Below are 17,073 nucleotides of genomic sequence, written 5' to 3' on the forward strand. Positions count from 1 at the left end.
AAATCATTTTCTCATCCTGATTGTTATGCTTGGATGTAAGAGTTATAGAAGAAAAAACAGTGCCTACGTCACATAAGGAACAGGCAATTCTTCAATTCTACCCAAGTGAGGTGTGATTTAAATATTTAGCATGTACAGTATGAGAAAGAAAATTTGCATCTTATTATGTGAGGTGCTTATGCACCAATTTACTTTAATAGAATTTCCACTGTGTGCTAAAGGCTTGTTCCAGAAAGCAGATATAAGTTAAAAGATACAAAAGAGAGAAGTTTCCACTGTGGCTCAGAGGGTTAAAAACCCAACATAGTCTCAGTGAGGATGCGGGTTTGATCCCTGGCCTCACTCAGTGGGTTAATGATCCAGCATTGCTGCGACCTGTGGCACAGTTTGACGATGAGGCTTGGGTCTAGTGTTGCCATGGCTGTGGTGTAGGCCTACAGCTGCAGCTCCAATTTGCCCCCTAGCCTGGGAACGTCCACATGATAGGAAAATGGGCAATACCCAATGGGAAGGGAATGAACTGAATGCAGAGAGAATATCAGAATTTTACTGACCACCCTCCACAGGGGACACTGCATAAGTTGGGTATGGTTCCTATAGTTTAGGAACTTACCCTTCTGAGGTGTTTTTTGGCCTCTTTTTCAAAGTGATAAAATTTGCTGTAAAATGTCACTGTGCTCTCAGATAAAGAGATTGGATATCATTGTCTGGGCAGTTGCTCAAGTGGTCTTGGATTTCACTCTTTTCCCCACTCCATTACCAACTTGACTTAGTTTTGAACTTCTTAAAACTTTCATTTTCCCATCATTCTTCCCTAGTTGGTGTTCCTTGCATCTCTCCCTGCACTGCTGCAGTGTTTCCTTGTTCTCAGTTTTGTTCTGTCACATTTATTCTCAAATACAATTTTACTTGTATCTTTCTTCTGTGGGTTTCCAGGGTCCCTAGAATCAAATCCAAGTTCCCTACATGTCTAAGGCATGCCTCTTCTCCACCATCCCCACCTTCAAAATTAATTCATACTCAGGACCCGCTACTGAAGTTCTTTGCAAAGCTCCCAACATTCTTTTTTTTTTTTTTTTTTTTTTTTTTTTTTTGCTTGCTTTTTAGAGCCACACCTGTGGCATGTGGAAGCTTCCAGGCTAGGGATAGAATTGGAGTTACAGCTGCCAGCCTACACCACAGCCAGAGCAAAGTGGGATCTGAGCCCCATTTGCGACCTCTACAACAGCTCACAGAAATGTCAGATCCCTGATCCACTGCGTCAGGCCAGGGATCGAACCTGAATCCACATGGATACTAGTCTGATACGTTTCCACTGTACCACAATGGGAACTCCCCTAACATTCATTCTTAACACTGGCTCCTTGAGTTGCTTTCCTTGTTGATTTTTATGGGATGGGATTTGGTTCAAAGAGATGCTGTGACAAGACAAGAAAAGAAAAAGCAATCAGTCAAACTCTTCGGATTCAAGGAATTCGAGCACAAGGTGAGCTCAGTTGACCCCCTTCAGTCAATCACTCACATGGGACTACACCATTGGGATTGATTTGAGGATCAAAAAGTCCCCAATGCTGGATGTTCGATGTGGTGCTATTGGTTGCCTTAAATCCCAGAACCTCAATTAACATTAAGTGATTCGTGGGGTCAACATGCCAAAGACTTGTAGCACTTTCTGTATGTTGTAAATTCAATCTGCAGTTGAACAGAGGTGCTGGACGTTGTGGGGATAAAGGAGTGGCCAAGTAAGATTCATGATGTGAAAGAATTTAAGTCTCATTTATGGCAGTACCTTGGAAGCACAGAAGTCTAGATTACCTCATTCTGCAAATATTCTATATATGCAAGCCAACAGGTATGTAGGAAATAAAAGAAGTAAAATAACTGGAATCCACAAAAAGCTCTTAATATTTTGGCAGCAGAAGAGGCATTTCTATATTTGTGCTAAATGGTCATCTGTTCATGCCAACCTGTAGGAGGAGGTTATGATGGATAATTTTAAGAAAATGGTAACTTATGAACATTTACTGCTCTGGTGGTGGACCTTGTTTCTGTTTACTTCTAAACCAACAAGCTTTTCAGAAGGAGAATATAACTTCTGGAAATTGTGCTGAACTTTCTGAGCTATATGCAAAAACAAACAAAAAAAAATCTGACAGATCTATTTGGGTTTAAAAAGGTAATAACAGCTCTTTGCTTAGCTAAACTGTTGAAAGTCCTGATTGCTAGAATTCTCTCTCATGCTGAATAAGTGCATGCATTTTCACAGATTTTCAGGTTTCTCTCCACATAACTGTTTGAGAACTGAAAAATAGAGCTTCTTAGTTGTAGTTCAGAATTAATTGTTCACACTGGGTTTGGAATAATCTGCATGATTTTTTAAAAATTTTGGGCCAGTGTAGTTCTATTCATTTCCTAAAACTAATATCTCACCACCATGTAAAACACACACACACACACACACACACACAAACAGTTTCAATCAGAAACTTCAATTTTTAGAATAATCAGAATCTTCATTGATTCATCTCCTCAGAACTGAGAAAAACAGTTCAGTGTTTTCTGTCAGTGCAGCGAAGTATGGCTTTTGATTGGACATAGAGGAAACAGTTCTGTTTCAAGAAGATCTCATTAAAAGCCACCTGCTGCCTTAATAATTATGGCATAATTAAAATGCTGTCCCCAAATTTGGTATTGCTTAGATACTGTGGACAGAAAGAAAAAGCTGATTGAAACTACCTAATTTGAGCCTAAGGTAACAATTTATAGAAAAGGTGTCCTGAATGTGTTTGACAAATGCAATAGGAAAATATTGCTGGTATATATGATTTGGAAAAAGAAATGAATCCAGTTATCCAGCCCACAAGCCCAGGCACTGGTGTCACCCATCAAACAGTCCTTTACTTCCCCTACTTTATCTTTACTTTGGACAGGAGATTTACCTTAATTTTTATTTTTGAACTAAACCTACTAATGAATTTCTAGAAATGATTTTTCTTAGAAGAAATGAACTGGCAGTGTTCCAAGGTAATCATTTCAGTAACAAAGATGTGGAGTCGTGGGATGGGAATTAATTAGGAATTAAGTAGGAGAATCGTGGGAGAACTGGTCCCAAATGAACAATTGCACTGAAACGTCAATGAAGCCAACATTTCTTCGGTATTAAAGTAGCAGACCAGGTAAATAACCCAGAAGCAATAATCAATGGATGGTCAAATCAAATACTACAATATTTATTAAGTGCAAGACACTGTTTAAAATACCATGAGTGTACAGAGATTACTTTTTCCATATATCTTAGCCTTAATGCCCTCCAGGTGAAGTCCGTAGACACATGGACGACCCAAGGCCGTATCCTGGGATGTCTGACCAACTTGGCTCAGCTTACCTGATCTCCGCTGCCAGCCAGCCACACCCCTCATTTAGGCTGCTTGCTCACTTTGGTTCCTTTGCCTCTGCCCATCAACATGATGAAGTAGCTCCCAGAAGATGGAAACAAATAACGAACCCATCCCATCTAGCCTCCCATCCCCGTCCACAAGCTTTCTAACTCTCCTTCTCCTTTACCACTTTATTCTTCAGCTAGAATTTGGCTTCCATCCTCACTACACCACTGGACCACAGTGACAGATTCCATTACTGTGCTTCCAACTGGCAACTCTAAAGAACTTTTTTTAATCTTTCTGTTACAGAACTTCAATGATGCATCTTAGCTAAGCCTTTTGCTTCTGAGACAACCCTCTGACCACTTGGCTTCTGTTACAGAACTTCAATGATGCATCTTAGCTAAGCCTTTTGCTTCTGAGACAACCCTCTGACCACTTGGCTTTCTTTAAAATTTTCTTTTCAGGTTTTCACATTTCAGAAACTTGTCATTCATCCATTGCTCTTCTCCTATCTCATGTACCTTAATCTTTTGGCTTTAGTTTTAACGTGCATAAACTGACCAATGCTTACTCTCTCCATAGCCACAATACCTCCCCCAGAGCTTCAGGCACCTCCATCCAACTGCCATTCGGGCATCTGCACGGGGCTGTCCACAGGTCCAATCTGTTCAAATCCATTATCTTCTTTCATCTTCTTCCTCATCCTCTTCTATTGACCATTCATTAATACATCGTCTCCCCAGCAGTCAAAACCATGACGTCATCTTCAACGCACCATTCCTTCAACCTCATGTTTAATTCCTAAATTCAACTGACTCTTACCCTACCTTGAAGCATATCTCAAACAATCGTTTCCCCCTTCCTCTATGGCTATTTTCCCACCTACATAGGCTCATTTGCCACCCTCTCCTCCCCCATACGAACTGTAGATGTTGAAGTTGCACAAGCTCAGAGTTATATTTTATCTCATGAATATTCTCTTCCATAGGAATCTTATTCCCATTCATGACTTTAATTTTATATATAATTTGGAGACTGCCAAATTTATTTCTTCATCCCAGTCCTCTCTCCAGTGCTTCAAATCTGTATTTCTGAACTACCTACCTGTATTTACATGTGTAAGACTTATAAGCATTTCCACTTTAAAAAAAAAAAAAAGGTGTGCAAGCAAACTTTTAAACAGCTGTGGCTGAGATGGCCATTGTCCTCTATTAGTCCACCTGTTCTTCTACTCTTCCTTAATAATAACTCCCTTGAACTGTAGCTGGCTACAGAATTAACTTTGCATTTCCCAGCCATCCTTGCCACCATGCAGTCATGGGCATAACTGGGGTGCAATGGGACTGTATTAGTCAGAGCTGCCCATAGAAACAGAACCTCTTCTTCGGCTCTGTCTCAAGGTACTTCATCACACTGGCATCCGTGACCTTTTGATGCTTCAGCTAATTTTTGTATGAAACAATGTCCCCAGGTGGAGGTTTTCCTCTTCACCAACATTATCTTGGCCCCTTTCCTTTAGTTTCTTCCTGTCTACCATATGTGTATATAAATATATAAATAAATGTATAAATATAAATTATACACACACACACACACACACACACACACACACACACACACACACATATACCTAGAGAGAGATTTTAAGAAACTGGTTCACACTATTGTGAAAGCTGGCAAGTCCAAAATCTTCAGGACAGACTGGCAGCCTGGAAACCCAAGGCAGAGCTGATGTTGCAGCCCCAGTCAAAGGCAGTCTACAGGCAGAATTCCCTCTTCCTTGGGACATCAGCCTTTTTTCTAGAAGATTCAAATGATTGGATGAGGCCCATTCACATTACAGAGGGCCTCATCCAATGCACTTTACTCCAAAGCCTAATATTACTTTTATCTAAAAAATACCTTCATAGCAACATCATCAGTGTTTGGCCAAGTATGGGGACCCTCGCCAAGCTGACACATAAAATTAACCATCACAGGAATGTAAGCAAAAGTTGAAAGGGAGGGGAAGCTCTATTCTCCCTCTCCACTTCTGTCTTCATGCTCGATAGAGTACAGAGGTAATACTGGAGCACCCACAGCCAGCTGGTCCATGAGGTGACATTGAACAAAAGCCACGCATTTGCTATGACCAGACAGAATTTGGATCCCTTACACTGTGAAGGACCAGACCAGCCCATATCAGCTTGCAATTTTTTTTTTTAATGTGAGGAAGAAACAAACCTACTTCTTGCTACACTACTGTTAGTTGGGCTCTTCTGTTAATTCCAGCCAAATCCAATTCTAATTCATGAATTCCCTCACTGACTTCTCCTCCAGTGTGATGCTTCGGATAGACCAGGACATCAATGTCCACCCAGGTTGTAGGAGCAAGAAAGCTCAAACTCATCCTTGACCTCAGTCTCTCTTTTTATTCCCCTTACATGCAATGACCTGCTAAGTTCCACCATGGCCACCACCCCTTTCAAAGTCACCTTTATAAAGACTCTTATTATATTAGTAAAGTAGACTCCTAATTAGTCCCTAATGATTATTCTGCACCCCTCTCCATTCTCCATGTTGTAGCCTAAGGTTCTCTTCTAAAAATATAAATCAACCACGCCTCTCTCTTACTTGAAACAATGGCTTTTAAGAATTCTAAACCTTCCTTGGAGTTCCCATCATGGCTCAGTGGTTAACGAACCCGACTAATATCCATGAGGACACAGGTCCGAACCCTGGCCTTGCTCAGTAGATTAAGGATCTGGCATTGCCATGAGCTGTGGTGTAGGTTGCAGACATGGCTCGGATCCAGCGTTGCTGTGGCTCTGGTGTAGCCACCCAGCGGGATACCCTCATCTCAGGACACTCTCCTCATTTACGACAGTGCAGCCATTCTGTCCTCCTCTTGGTTCCTTGAACTTGTCAACCCATTTCCAGGCTCAGGGTCTTCACACGTGCCCTCTGCCTATCTGGAACAATCTACTCAGATTGACTCACATTTATCCTTATAGGCTTGTCCTACTTGATACTTCCTTGTGGCCACTAACCTGTGCCACAGCACAGCAGCTCGGATCCTGCGTTGCTATGGCTGTGGGGCAGGATGGTGGCTGCAGCTCTGATCTGACCCCTAGGCCTGGGAACCTCCATATGCTGTGGGTGTGGCCCTAAAGAAAAAAGAGAGAGAGGAAGAAAGAAAGAAAGAAAGAAAGAGAGAGAGAGAGAAAGAGAGAAAGAAAGAAAGAAAGAAAGAAAGAAAGAAAGAAAGAGAGAGAGAGAAAGAGAGAAAGAGAGAAAGAGAGAAAGAAAGAAAGAAAGAAAGAAAGAAAGAAAGAAAGAAAGAAAGAAAGAAAGAAAGAAAGAAAGAAAGAAAGAAAGAAAGAAAAAAGGAAGGAAGGAAGGGAGAAAAGTAAAGGAAGTTGCCCAACATTACACAGAAGTTGAACAGCAGAGCTAGGGTTCAAGCTCAGAGAGTCTAGTTTAGTCTTGCATGTACCCGCCAGGCTGTACTGATACCATTATTAACTGTACTCTTAACCACACTGCACTCTCTCTGCTCCTAGAATATTACTGCCATAAACGAGTACCTTCTTCTCAAATTACTTGGATGACACCTTCCACCACTACTATATTTATAAATTCACAAGAACAAACATGGTATTAATCTCAATCTCTCTGCATCCAGAGGGTGTGGCACAAAGTGATATTTTTACGTGAATGACAAGTGAACTAAAACAGATGCATGCTCTGTGTTTCTACTGCAAATGTCTCAGTGTGTCTTCTCTTGTTTGGATCATATTGAGTTTCTCTTTTTCCTTGGTCTTCCACCTTTCACAGAGCCAACCAAGTGATCCTACAGAAATTCTGATTTCTCAGGTAAACCCTTCAAGGATTCCAGATTATCTGCAGAATTAAATTCTCTGTGACCATAAGGTCCTCCATGGTCTGGCCTCTGCCTCTGTTTTTGGACTTACTGCCTGTCTCTGCCTTCCTCAGACTTGAGGTTCTGGTGGTTGCAGGTTTGCATCTCTTTGGTTCTTTGCACTTCTGTGCTAGAAAGAAAAATGCACCCTAGTGGACCCCTCCTCCCTTCCTCTGTCCACTTTGCCCAGGCTGTTTCTTCTAGACACCCTTCCCTTCCTCCTCCTCTGGATGAACTGATGACATCTCCAAGACTCAGCTCAGATGCTGTCATTTTCTCCAGGCACTCCATCCAGTTTGGGAAAAGTAACGACTTTGTATTCCCAGAGAAATCTACACACAATCCTTTCATCATCGCTAATATTTATTGAAGGCTTATTATTAGGTACTGTTATAAATGTTTTACATATGTTAACCCATTGAAGGAAATACTCTTCTCATTCTAGAGAGGAGGAAACTAAGGAATAAAGACTTTAAGTAATTTACCTGAGACTGCATAAGCAGCTTGCCTCCAGAGCCCACCCTGTTAATGGCCAGGCTACACAAAACACGCAGATGCCTGCACCCTGAGTTTCTATGATTTTGTGGCTCTCCTGCTCATGCTCTCCCTCCATTTTACCAGAAACTCCTTTAGGGCAGAGATCATGTCTAATATATCTTTGAGTCTCTAGCACCTATGGAACAGTGCTGGGTCACAGTAGGTACTTAATAAACATTTCTTGAACTAAATGGAAAGCAAAGTCCCTAGACTCAAGCAAAGAGCAAGGCATACACATGAAAGATGAAACAATTACGATGTGCTTAACTCTCAGTACTCCTTTTCCTTTTCTCCTTCAGGACAGCCTCATGCACATACTAGCAAAACATGGTCCAACCCTCATCCCAGGGAGGCAGATGCCAAAATGACTAGCCATTGGCATTCCTGGAAGCTGCTTTTTGCTTCCATCATCTACAGTTGTTTTTCAGAGGTAACTGATGTTGAGTGGGAGTTGGGGTTGGGGAGCAGAGGTGGTCTTAGCCCTTTCAATCACTGTCAGAAGTGAAATTCAGGGCAACTAACAGATATATATCCCTTGTCCTCCGCTGGTGCTGTGAAAATTGATCTCTAAACGCTTTGACTTGAGGTGAAAGGAGCTGTATATCATAAAAGCCGCCTTGCAAATATCCTCTCACCCAAAGTAAGCAACAATTTTCAATGGGCAAATGGGAACGAAAACTTATCTTTGTTTTATGATCTTTGGCCACTGGAGTAGAAAGCAAGCTGGGGAAAGAGGTTTTATTTATGCTATGATCAGTCGCTTATCTGGATTCCTTCTTTATCTTGTATATATTTCTAGGATTCCACGCATCATCAGTTCGTTCATCTACTCCCTTTCCAATTTTAATAAGCTTCATGAGATTAGAGATGATACCCAAGGAAGACCCTGGCGTAGAGTAGGTACTGAATGCACATCTGAAAGGAAATTGATGGATCTGGATGCATCCTTAAATAAGTGCCAGTTACTCAGGATCAGCCTGGAGAGCAGACCTAGGGGTTCAGTTTTACTTTAGATAGTAAACAGTCTTCTCAGCCCCTGAAATTACATCAGGGGAATACACTGAATTGGGAGTATTTTTTTTTTTTTACCATTAAAAAAATTTGAGGGAGTTCCCGTCGTGGCGCAGTGGTTAACGAATCCAACTAGGAACCATGAGGTTGCGGGTTCAGTCCCTGCCCTTGCTCAGTGGGTTAATGATCCGGCGTTGCCGTGAGCTGTGGTGTAGGTTGCAGACATGGCTCGGATCCCGCGTTGCTGTGGCTCTGGCGTAGGCTGGAGACTACAGCTCCGATTCGACCCCTAGCCTGGGAACCTCCATATGCCGCGGGAGAGGCCCAAGAAATAGCAAAAAGACCAAAAAAAAAAAAAAAAAAATTGAAGTATAGTTAATTTACAATGTTGTGTTAGCTTCAGGTGTACAGCAAAGTGATTCAGCTATCCATATAGATATATCTGTCTACATCTATCCGTATCTATATCTATTCTTTTTCAAATTCTTTTCCATTGTAGGTTATTAAAAAATATTGAACATAGTTCCCAGTGCTATAGAGTAGGTCCTTGTTATTTATTTATTTTATATATAGTAGTATGTATATGTTAATCCCAAACTCCTAATTTATCTCTTCCCTCCCACCACCCTATCCCCTCTGGTAACCATGTTTGTTTTCTATGTCTGTGAATTTATTTCTGTTTTGTAAATAAGCTTATTTCTACCATTTTTTAAGATTTCACACACAGTGATAATGTATGGTATCTTCTTTCTTTCTCTGACTTCACTTCGTATAATTTCTAGGTCCATTGCTGCAAATGGCACTATTTCATTCTTTTTTATGGCTGAATAATATTCCACTGTGTGTGTGTATAGACTTTGGATCGTTGCTAACAAGTCTGAAGCTTAGAGTAAAATTCAGATGTCCGTATTTTGGAGGTAAACCACCTATCTCAAGGAAGGTCTTGTGCCAAACTTTAAGTACTGAGGAAGAGTAAGACCTTGTCCCTGTACCACATCAGCTCTGGATGAGGCAAGTGAGGGACTACCTTGTATACACAATTTAAGGGGCTACCCAAGCCCTTCTCTAATCAAGATAAATCAGAGTTTAATGCAATATTTTAAAACAATTAAAATGAAGGCAAAAATCAAAGATGCACAAAACATCAACTTTTTAAATAAAGACAGAATCAGTAACAGGGTTGTACCAAGCCATATTGGAGCCTGAGGCAGAGAAAAATTCATTATGCAAATCTTTATTTATTTTAAAATGTTGATATTTCACTCATCATAATTTTTGGCATTCATTTTGATTCTTTATAAAATTGCACCCAAATATTCTTTCTTTTCATTATGGAGGGTTTTGATGCCCCTTAAATATCGTGCCTGAGGATACTGCCTCACTAGCCTCACCCTAGGCCTGGTCCAGCCCATGAGACTCTCATGGGGAAGCTGGAAGCAGGACAAATACTGGAAAGTAAAGGGACTTATTAAAATAAACTTGTCTTATGGAGGGGTCCTGGAGATGCTGCAGGTGCTTGGAGCACCTGGTCCATCAGGATTCAAGAGAAAATGATAAGTTGAGGGACCATTAGGTTAGTGAGTAAGGGTTAGTCCAGTGTCTATACGGGATGATGGAGTGGTGGGCAGAACGGAGTGGGTAAGCCATGATGAGATGAGTCATGGTTTGCTCAGGGAACCACAAGGACAGGGCTGTCATCACGGAGGAACTGTGCCACAAGCAGGACAGCAAGGATGGGTGGCTGGAGGGAAAGGTGAAGCCAGCTCCCGATGCCTCTTTCCCTACACGGAGGCGCTCAGACCATCTTTCTTTCTGTTGTCTCAAGGTGACCCTGCTCCCTCACTGCCTTTTAGTGCCTCAGCCTTCCACCTGCAGGACCACTGGGCTGCAACCCAGCAAGCTCTGTGGTCCCCATTCAGAGATAGCCAATCCCCTGACAAGAAGTCCCACCCTAAGGTAGCCTATGTTTGGGCCAGCTACCTGCTCTTCCTTCTACTAGGGAGAATATTTTCCTTTTTTTTTTAAACAATGCTTTAATCCAGAAATGTGATTCTAGAAGTGGGACATGTGCTTAATGTGGCAAACCTGAAGACGGTTGGGGACTAAGTATATCCACCAAAAGGCATGGTCCAGAGAACCATGGCTGCATCCAGTGCCCTGGAGACAGCGGACACTTTGGAGTCAATTCTTGTAAACTACTCTCTGCTGAATGAAAAGTACATACGCCTCAGAGTCCAGGGTTGAGAGAAGAATAGAAAAGAAATATAAAGTATAGGACATTCCCTTCTTTTTGGGAGATGTCAGGCACACCAATTGGATATCATGGTTTAAGTGATAATATTACGGATATGGATAATGAGGGCTACCGCACTTGAATGATACTTAGAAAAAGAATTTAGTGATGACACTCAATTTGTGTCTAAAACAAAGAGTGAATCACTCAAAGCCCTTTCTCGAGTGGTTCCCAAATCCCCTGATTAACCTCATGTCTTAAAGACCCTACAGAGCAAACCTGCATCAGGTTCTCAGGCCTCTCCTCTCCCCCCAGTTCCCACAGGGACCATCCATGACTATGTTCATGTCCTTCCTTCTTACAAAGCCCTTCTCTGTTCTCCAGCAGGGGGATTTCACTCATCCTCCAGGAACTGACTCCCTGGCACCTCTCCTTCAACAAAGGTTTCCAGTCACCCCCCTCCAGGTGGCTGAGCTCCAGAGCAGTGTTTCAGTACAATTTTGCATCTCAGAAGCACAGATATACCCAGGACATGCTATTATCCTTTGTTGTCTACATGACTCTCCCTTTTCTCATACTTTTCAAGTACCAAATGCCTAGAATAGCACCAGGCTTAATTAAAATTGGTGAAGGTTGATCTATAGACTTTAGCGAAGAAAATTTTAAACCATTAACGCGTTACACAATCGAAAAGAAGAGAAGGGGTTACATGAGTTGCGATGTTTTCATCCAGAGAAGAGAAGGTTACTTTACCAACATCTGTTTTCAGAATGTCAGGTGGAAAAACCATAGTCGGTTTGGAACCTCTCACAAACCCAGCAAACTCTTCATGGAGAATGCCACTCTCAGCAGCCCAAGACAGGAATTCTTAACCTGCTGTTGTGGCTCAGCAGGTTGAGAACTCTCACTCAGTGGGTTAAGGATCCAGAGTTGCCGCAAGCTGCCTTGTAGGTCACAGATGCAGCTTCGATCCGGTGTGGCTGTGGCTGTGGTGTAGGCCAGCAGCTGCAGCTGATTCGACCTCTAGCCTGGGAACTTCCATATGCTGCAGGTGTGGCTGTAAAAAGAGAAAAAAAAAGTCCAAGAAGATAATTTCATAGAAAACACGTTAATATGTTAATATCCTAAAATGTATTTTCAACCATCCACCAAAATCGTGAGAATGCTCACAGTGGAAAAACAGCTTGTTCAGAATCTTACGGTACCAAATCCAGGATACGAATACAAGACAAACAAGAAAGAGTTAATAAAATGTAAAAACCACATTTTAAATTGTATCTTTACTCCCAAACATCAAAAGCCAAGGGCAAAATGTGAGTCTTTACTTGAAATGTTCAGTCATTTTGTCACTGTTTTAAATATTAGCTTTATCTGAAACACTGATGTATTTTGGGGGGGCCATGAAACTGACTATGTAAGTGCAGCAAGTCCATGCATACGATTAGCATAATAATGGGAAACATGCACAAAGCTTGGGTTTGTCTTGACCTCTCTGACCTTCTGGAGTCAGAAACGGCTGGAGTCAGAAACGGCTCTGGGTTTTCAGACTTAGTATGCAAAGGTGAGGAGAGATGGCATAATTTCTTAAAAATCATTGCCCTCAGAGACTGACAAGGTGTAAATTTCCAAAAGGTTTGAAATTTCTGTCCTCTGGTTCTGATGTGTTGCAATGCAGAGAGCCAAGTGCTAGTTAAGGATTTATCTCAGGCTCCGAAGCCCCAGGCCAATGAAAGCCCGAGCGCGCTGTGAAGGTGAAACGCACGGTCTCCAAAGCTAAAGAGCCATCCACATCAATTTGCAGCCCGCTAAGTGGCATCAGCGGTGGGAGAGCTATTTACACTCCCTTCCCGGCCGAGAATTATGGTGCTGTAACCAGGAGGAAAGCGAGGGGAATTGAAGGGGCTGCTCAGAAATATAATGGTCATTTATGGCTAAAGTACCCCCATAACAGTAGGCCCCCCAGCTCTCCTTGCAGCAAATTTGAAATGAAACGCATGCACACACAAAACACAGCCCCCCTGGAGACTTTTTGTGACATACCCATTCATAAGGAGGCACAGGATGTCATTTGCTTTGCTGATCCAATGGGACAAAGCCGAAGGACCTTTCTGAATTTTGTCCTCAGCCCACAGATGCGGAGGGAGAGGTCTCAGCCACGGACAACTGGACACTTATCTAAGGAGCAAAACAAGTGAGGAAGGAGAGGATCAGGAGGAAAATAATTAGATAACATTTATCATGCACTTGGTAAACTGCTGTATTTGGCTGCCATGTAAATTACAGTATTACATTATCAAGATAATAATTTGTTTTGTGACAAGAAATCACACCATTATGTGTTGCATCTGTATTATTGTTTAAATTAGGTTTTTTTTAATTACAAAGATAAATTATGGATGTAAGAATCCCACTTTGAAAATTTTATACAACATGTCAGCTTCCATCCCATTAAGGGTTGGCGTCAATTCTTCTCTTGTCTAAGTGCTCCCTGGTAATCAGGGTTCACCTTTTCCTAGGAGACCTGGGTGCCCTGCCGTGTCCTCACTCCCACTCAACTGCATTTTTTCATAAAGTGATAACACGTTAAGGGAACAGAGACCTCTGGGCCCACCTGGTTTCACTCCCAAATGCAGCCATTCAAACTGGCATAGAGGGGGTTCCCATTGTGGCTCAGTGGTTAACGAACCCAACCAGCATCCATGAGGACACAGGTTCAATCCCTGGCCTCGCTCAGTGGGTTAAGGATCCAGCGTTGCCTGTGAGCTGTGGTGTAGGTCACAGATGTGGTTTGGATCTGCTGTGGCTGTGGTGGATGCTGGTGGCTACAGCTCCGATTCGACCCCTAGCCTGGGAATATCCATATGCTGTGGGTGCAGCCCTCAAAAAAAGGACCAAAAAAAAAAAAAAAAAAATTGGCATCGAGCTGACTTTTTTTCATCTGCTATGGGAGAAAGCTATTTTTCTCCCCCCTGTTGTAACTGCCTGAACATTTACAGATGTCACAGAACTCAAAAAAAAAAAAAAAAAAAATTCAGTATGAAGTAAATGTTGTCAATATGAATGGCCCTTGTAGTCTAATGTGGTATTTGGGAGCCATTAGATCTGCTTCAAATCCTGGCCAGGTAAACAGCCTCTCCTGGGTCTCAGTTTCTTTAGCTACATAAGATGACAATGGTAATTCAGGTGAAGGGTGGGATTAAATGCAGCTTTGTCTGTGAAGGATCAGGGTGGGCTTGGTATATCACTAGTACATAACTAGCACTCATTACATGAGAGTATCTACTCCTATTGTGTTAATATTCATATTCTCTTTCCCCAGCAGTGATTTCAGACTATTTAATCAGAAACTACTCTTTGGATTTCTCTGATTTCCAAATGGCCCAGATCATCACTTGATGCTACTTATCAACAAAGAATGAGATTAATATGACCCCCTCGGAGTTCCCACTGTGGGACAGTGGGTTAAGAATCCAATTGCAGTGGCTCAGGTTGCTGTGGAGGCACGGGTTCTATCCCCAGCCTGGCACAGTGGGTTAAAGGATCTGGCATTGCTGCAATTGTAGTGTAGGTTGCAGCTGTGGCTTGGATTCAATCCCTGGCCTGGGAACTTCCATATGCTGCCAGTGTGGCCACAAAAACAAACAAACCAACAAACAAAAACAAAAAACAGAAAAAACTGCACTCCCCCGCTTTGAACCAAGCAAGAGAAGGAGGCAGTTTGGGGGAAATGCAAGCTTAATGGCCATTCTGTCTTTCATTAATTATTTTCCAGCAACAGATATGCCAATTCCACTTACATCTACCATCTAGTCACTGTTTGTTTGTCTCTATAGCTAGGAGGGTCAATGCCCTGTGGTCAGCAAGGAATAAGACAAAGAAAAGATGTCTCCTGGAAGATGACTCAGGTGGAGAGAATAGCCTGAAAACAAAGACTGGAGCTTCCAACACACTCGTGCCGAATTTCTCACATGAGTTATGGCTGGCCCCACCCTTGAAATTTCTTTCTGAACATTTCAAAATGCATGATCCACTTTGAAGAATACTGAACTGGATAAATAAGGAGATAATAAAATGTAAATTCTCTTCCTGCCAAATTAACCAGGCAATCTGGTTAATTCCTCTTCCAGTTAACAAAGGAATCTGATTTCTTTCTCAGTCATGTCTTTTCTAGTAAACATAAGCTCTCCCAAGTTAGTAAAGCTAAGAAGAATTGCACTGTTAAATATACAATCTATGTGAAATCTTTTTTAAAAAACATAAAAGAGCTCAGAGACACAAAAACTAAATTGGTGGTTGCCAGAGGGGCAGAAGTGATGAGTATTGTCAAGTGAATGGAGAGGGTCGGAAGCTACAAACGTTCAGTTAAAAAATTAAGGAGTTCCCGTCGTGGCTCAGTGGTTCACAAATCCGACTAGGAACCACGAGGTTGCAGGTTCTACCCCTGGTCTTTCTCAGTGGGTTAAGGATCCAGCGTTGCCGTGAGCTGTGGTGTAGGTTGCAGATTTAGCTTGGATTCCGAGTTGCTGTGGCTCTGGCGTAGGCCAGTGGCTATAGCTCCGATTAGACCCCTAACCTGGGAATCTCCATATGCCGTGGGAGCAGCCCTAGAAAAGGCAAAAAGACAAAAATAAATAAATAAATAAATAAAGTTAAATAAGTCATGGGGATGTTATGTACAGCATAGCAACTATACTTAATAACACTGTATTATACATTTAAAAGTTGCTAAGCGTATATCTTAAAAAGTCTTATCACAAGAAAAAATTCCATAACTATGTGAGTTGATGGTTGTTTTCACAATATGTACAAATATAAAAATCATTACGTTTCATACCTGAAACTAATATAATGTTGTTATGTCAATTATACCTCAATAAAAATTTAAATTAAAAAAAATACAAGAAAAGCCTATTAAGTAGCTGGTATTGTAAAAGCTGGCATCTTTTTTATAAGAATAAAAATGCCTTCCACAAATCATAAACAAAAAAATAAATAGGGAGGAAAAGGGTAAGTTAGCCTTGACAAAAACATAAGCCAAGGAAAGCACACATGTTCAGAAATAGAGAGTTTCTCTGAGCCTGAGTTTGTGGGTGTAAGAGAGGAACTTAGACCCCAAGAATTGGCATTCAAGCAAACAAAAACTTAATTTCACAAAGAACTGAATAGGAGGAGAGAGGCAAAATGTACAAAAATTCTTATACTTGGTTTTCGAACAAGAAGAACAAACTCCGAGACAGAGATTTTGAATAGAGAATAAGAAAGGGATGATCTTGGTTTTGCTTCTCATGTTGGAAGTTCATTACTATGGAGGGAGGTAGATTGCCTCGTCCTTCACAAGCAGATTGATTCTGATACAAGAACCAGTTAAAACGGAGTTCATGTGCCCAGGAGAAAAGGCTGGAGGTGTGGGGTCAGACTGCACCACGGAACGACACAAAGGAGAGGAAAATATGCTGGATGAAGTCAGAAAACACAGCCGATCAAGTTAGGCCTGAGGAAACGCCCGAATTCCAGAAGAACCATCCAGCTAAGCATGTTTGTGGTCAAGCTAATTTGCTGTTATGGGGGCGAGGACAAGGCATCAAACGAAATCTGTGTCTGTACGAATAACCAGATAAAGATGCGAGTCAATGGTCAGGGTATAGTCCTGCAAACTTCTGTGCTTTGATGCCCTTCTGTCTCTTCCCCCCCATCTCTTCCAAAAGGATTCAGGTCACGGGTCAAATCCAGCCTGCCACTCCTTGTGCGAGAAGAAGAGTTTTTATATTTTTAAATGATTGGGAAAAAAATCAAAACAAGAATGATATTTTATAACTCATGAAAATAACATGAAATTCAAATTTCAGTGTCCATAAATTTAGTGTTATGGGAACACAGCCATGGCCATTTACTATTGCTAAGGCTGCTTTTGCATGGCGGCAGCAGAATGAAATAGTATGACAGAGACCATATGGCCCACAAAGTCTAAAATATTTACTATCTGGTCCTTTCCAGAAAGTTCAGTGACC

Source organism: Sus scrofa, chromosome 1 (genome assembly GCF_000003025.6).
Source record: "Sus scrofa isolate TJ Tabasco breed Duroc chromosome 1, Sscrofa11.1, whole genome shotgun sequence".
Classification (NCBI taxonomy): domain Eukaryota; kingdom Metazoa; phylum Chordata; class Mammalia; order Artiodactyla; family Suidae; genus Sus; species Sus scrofa.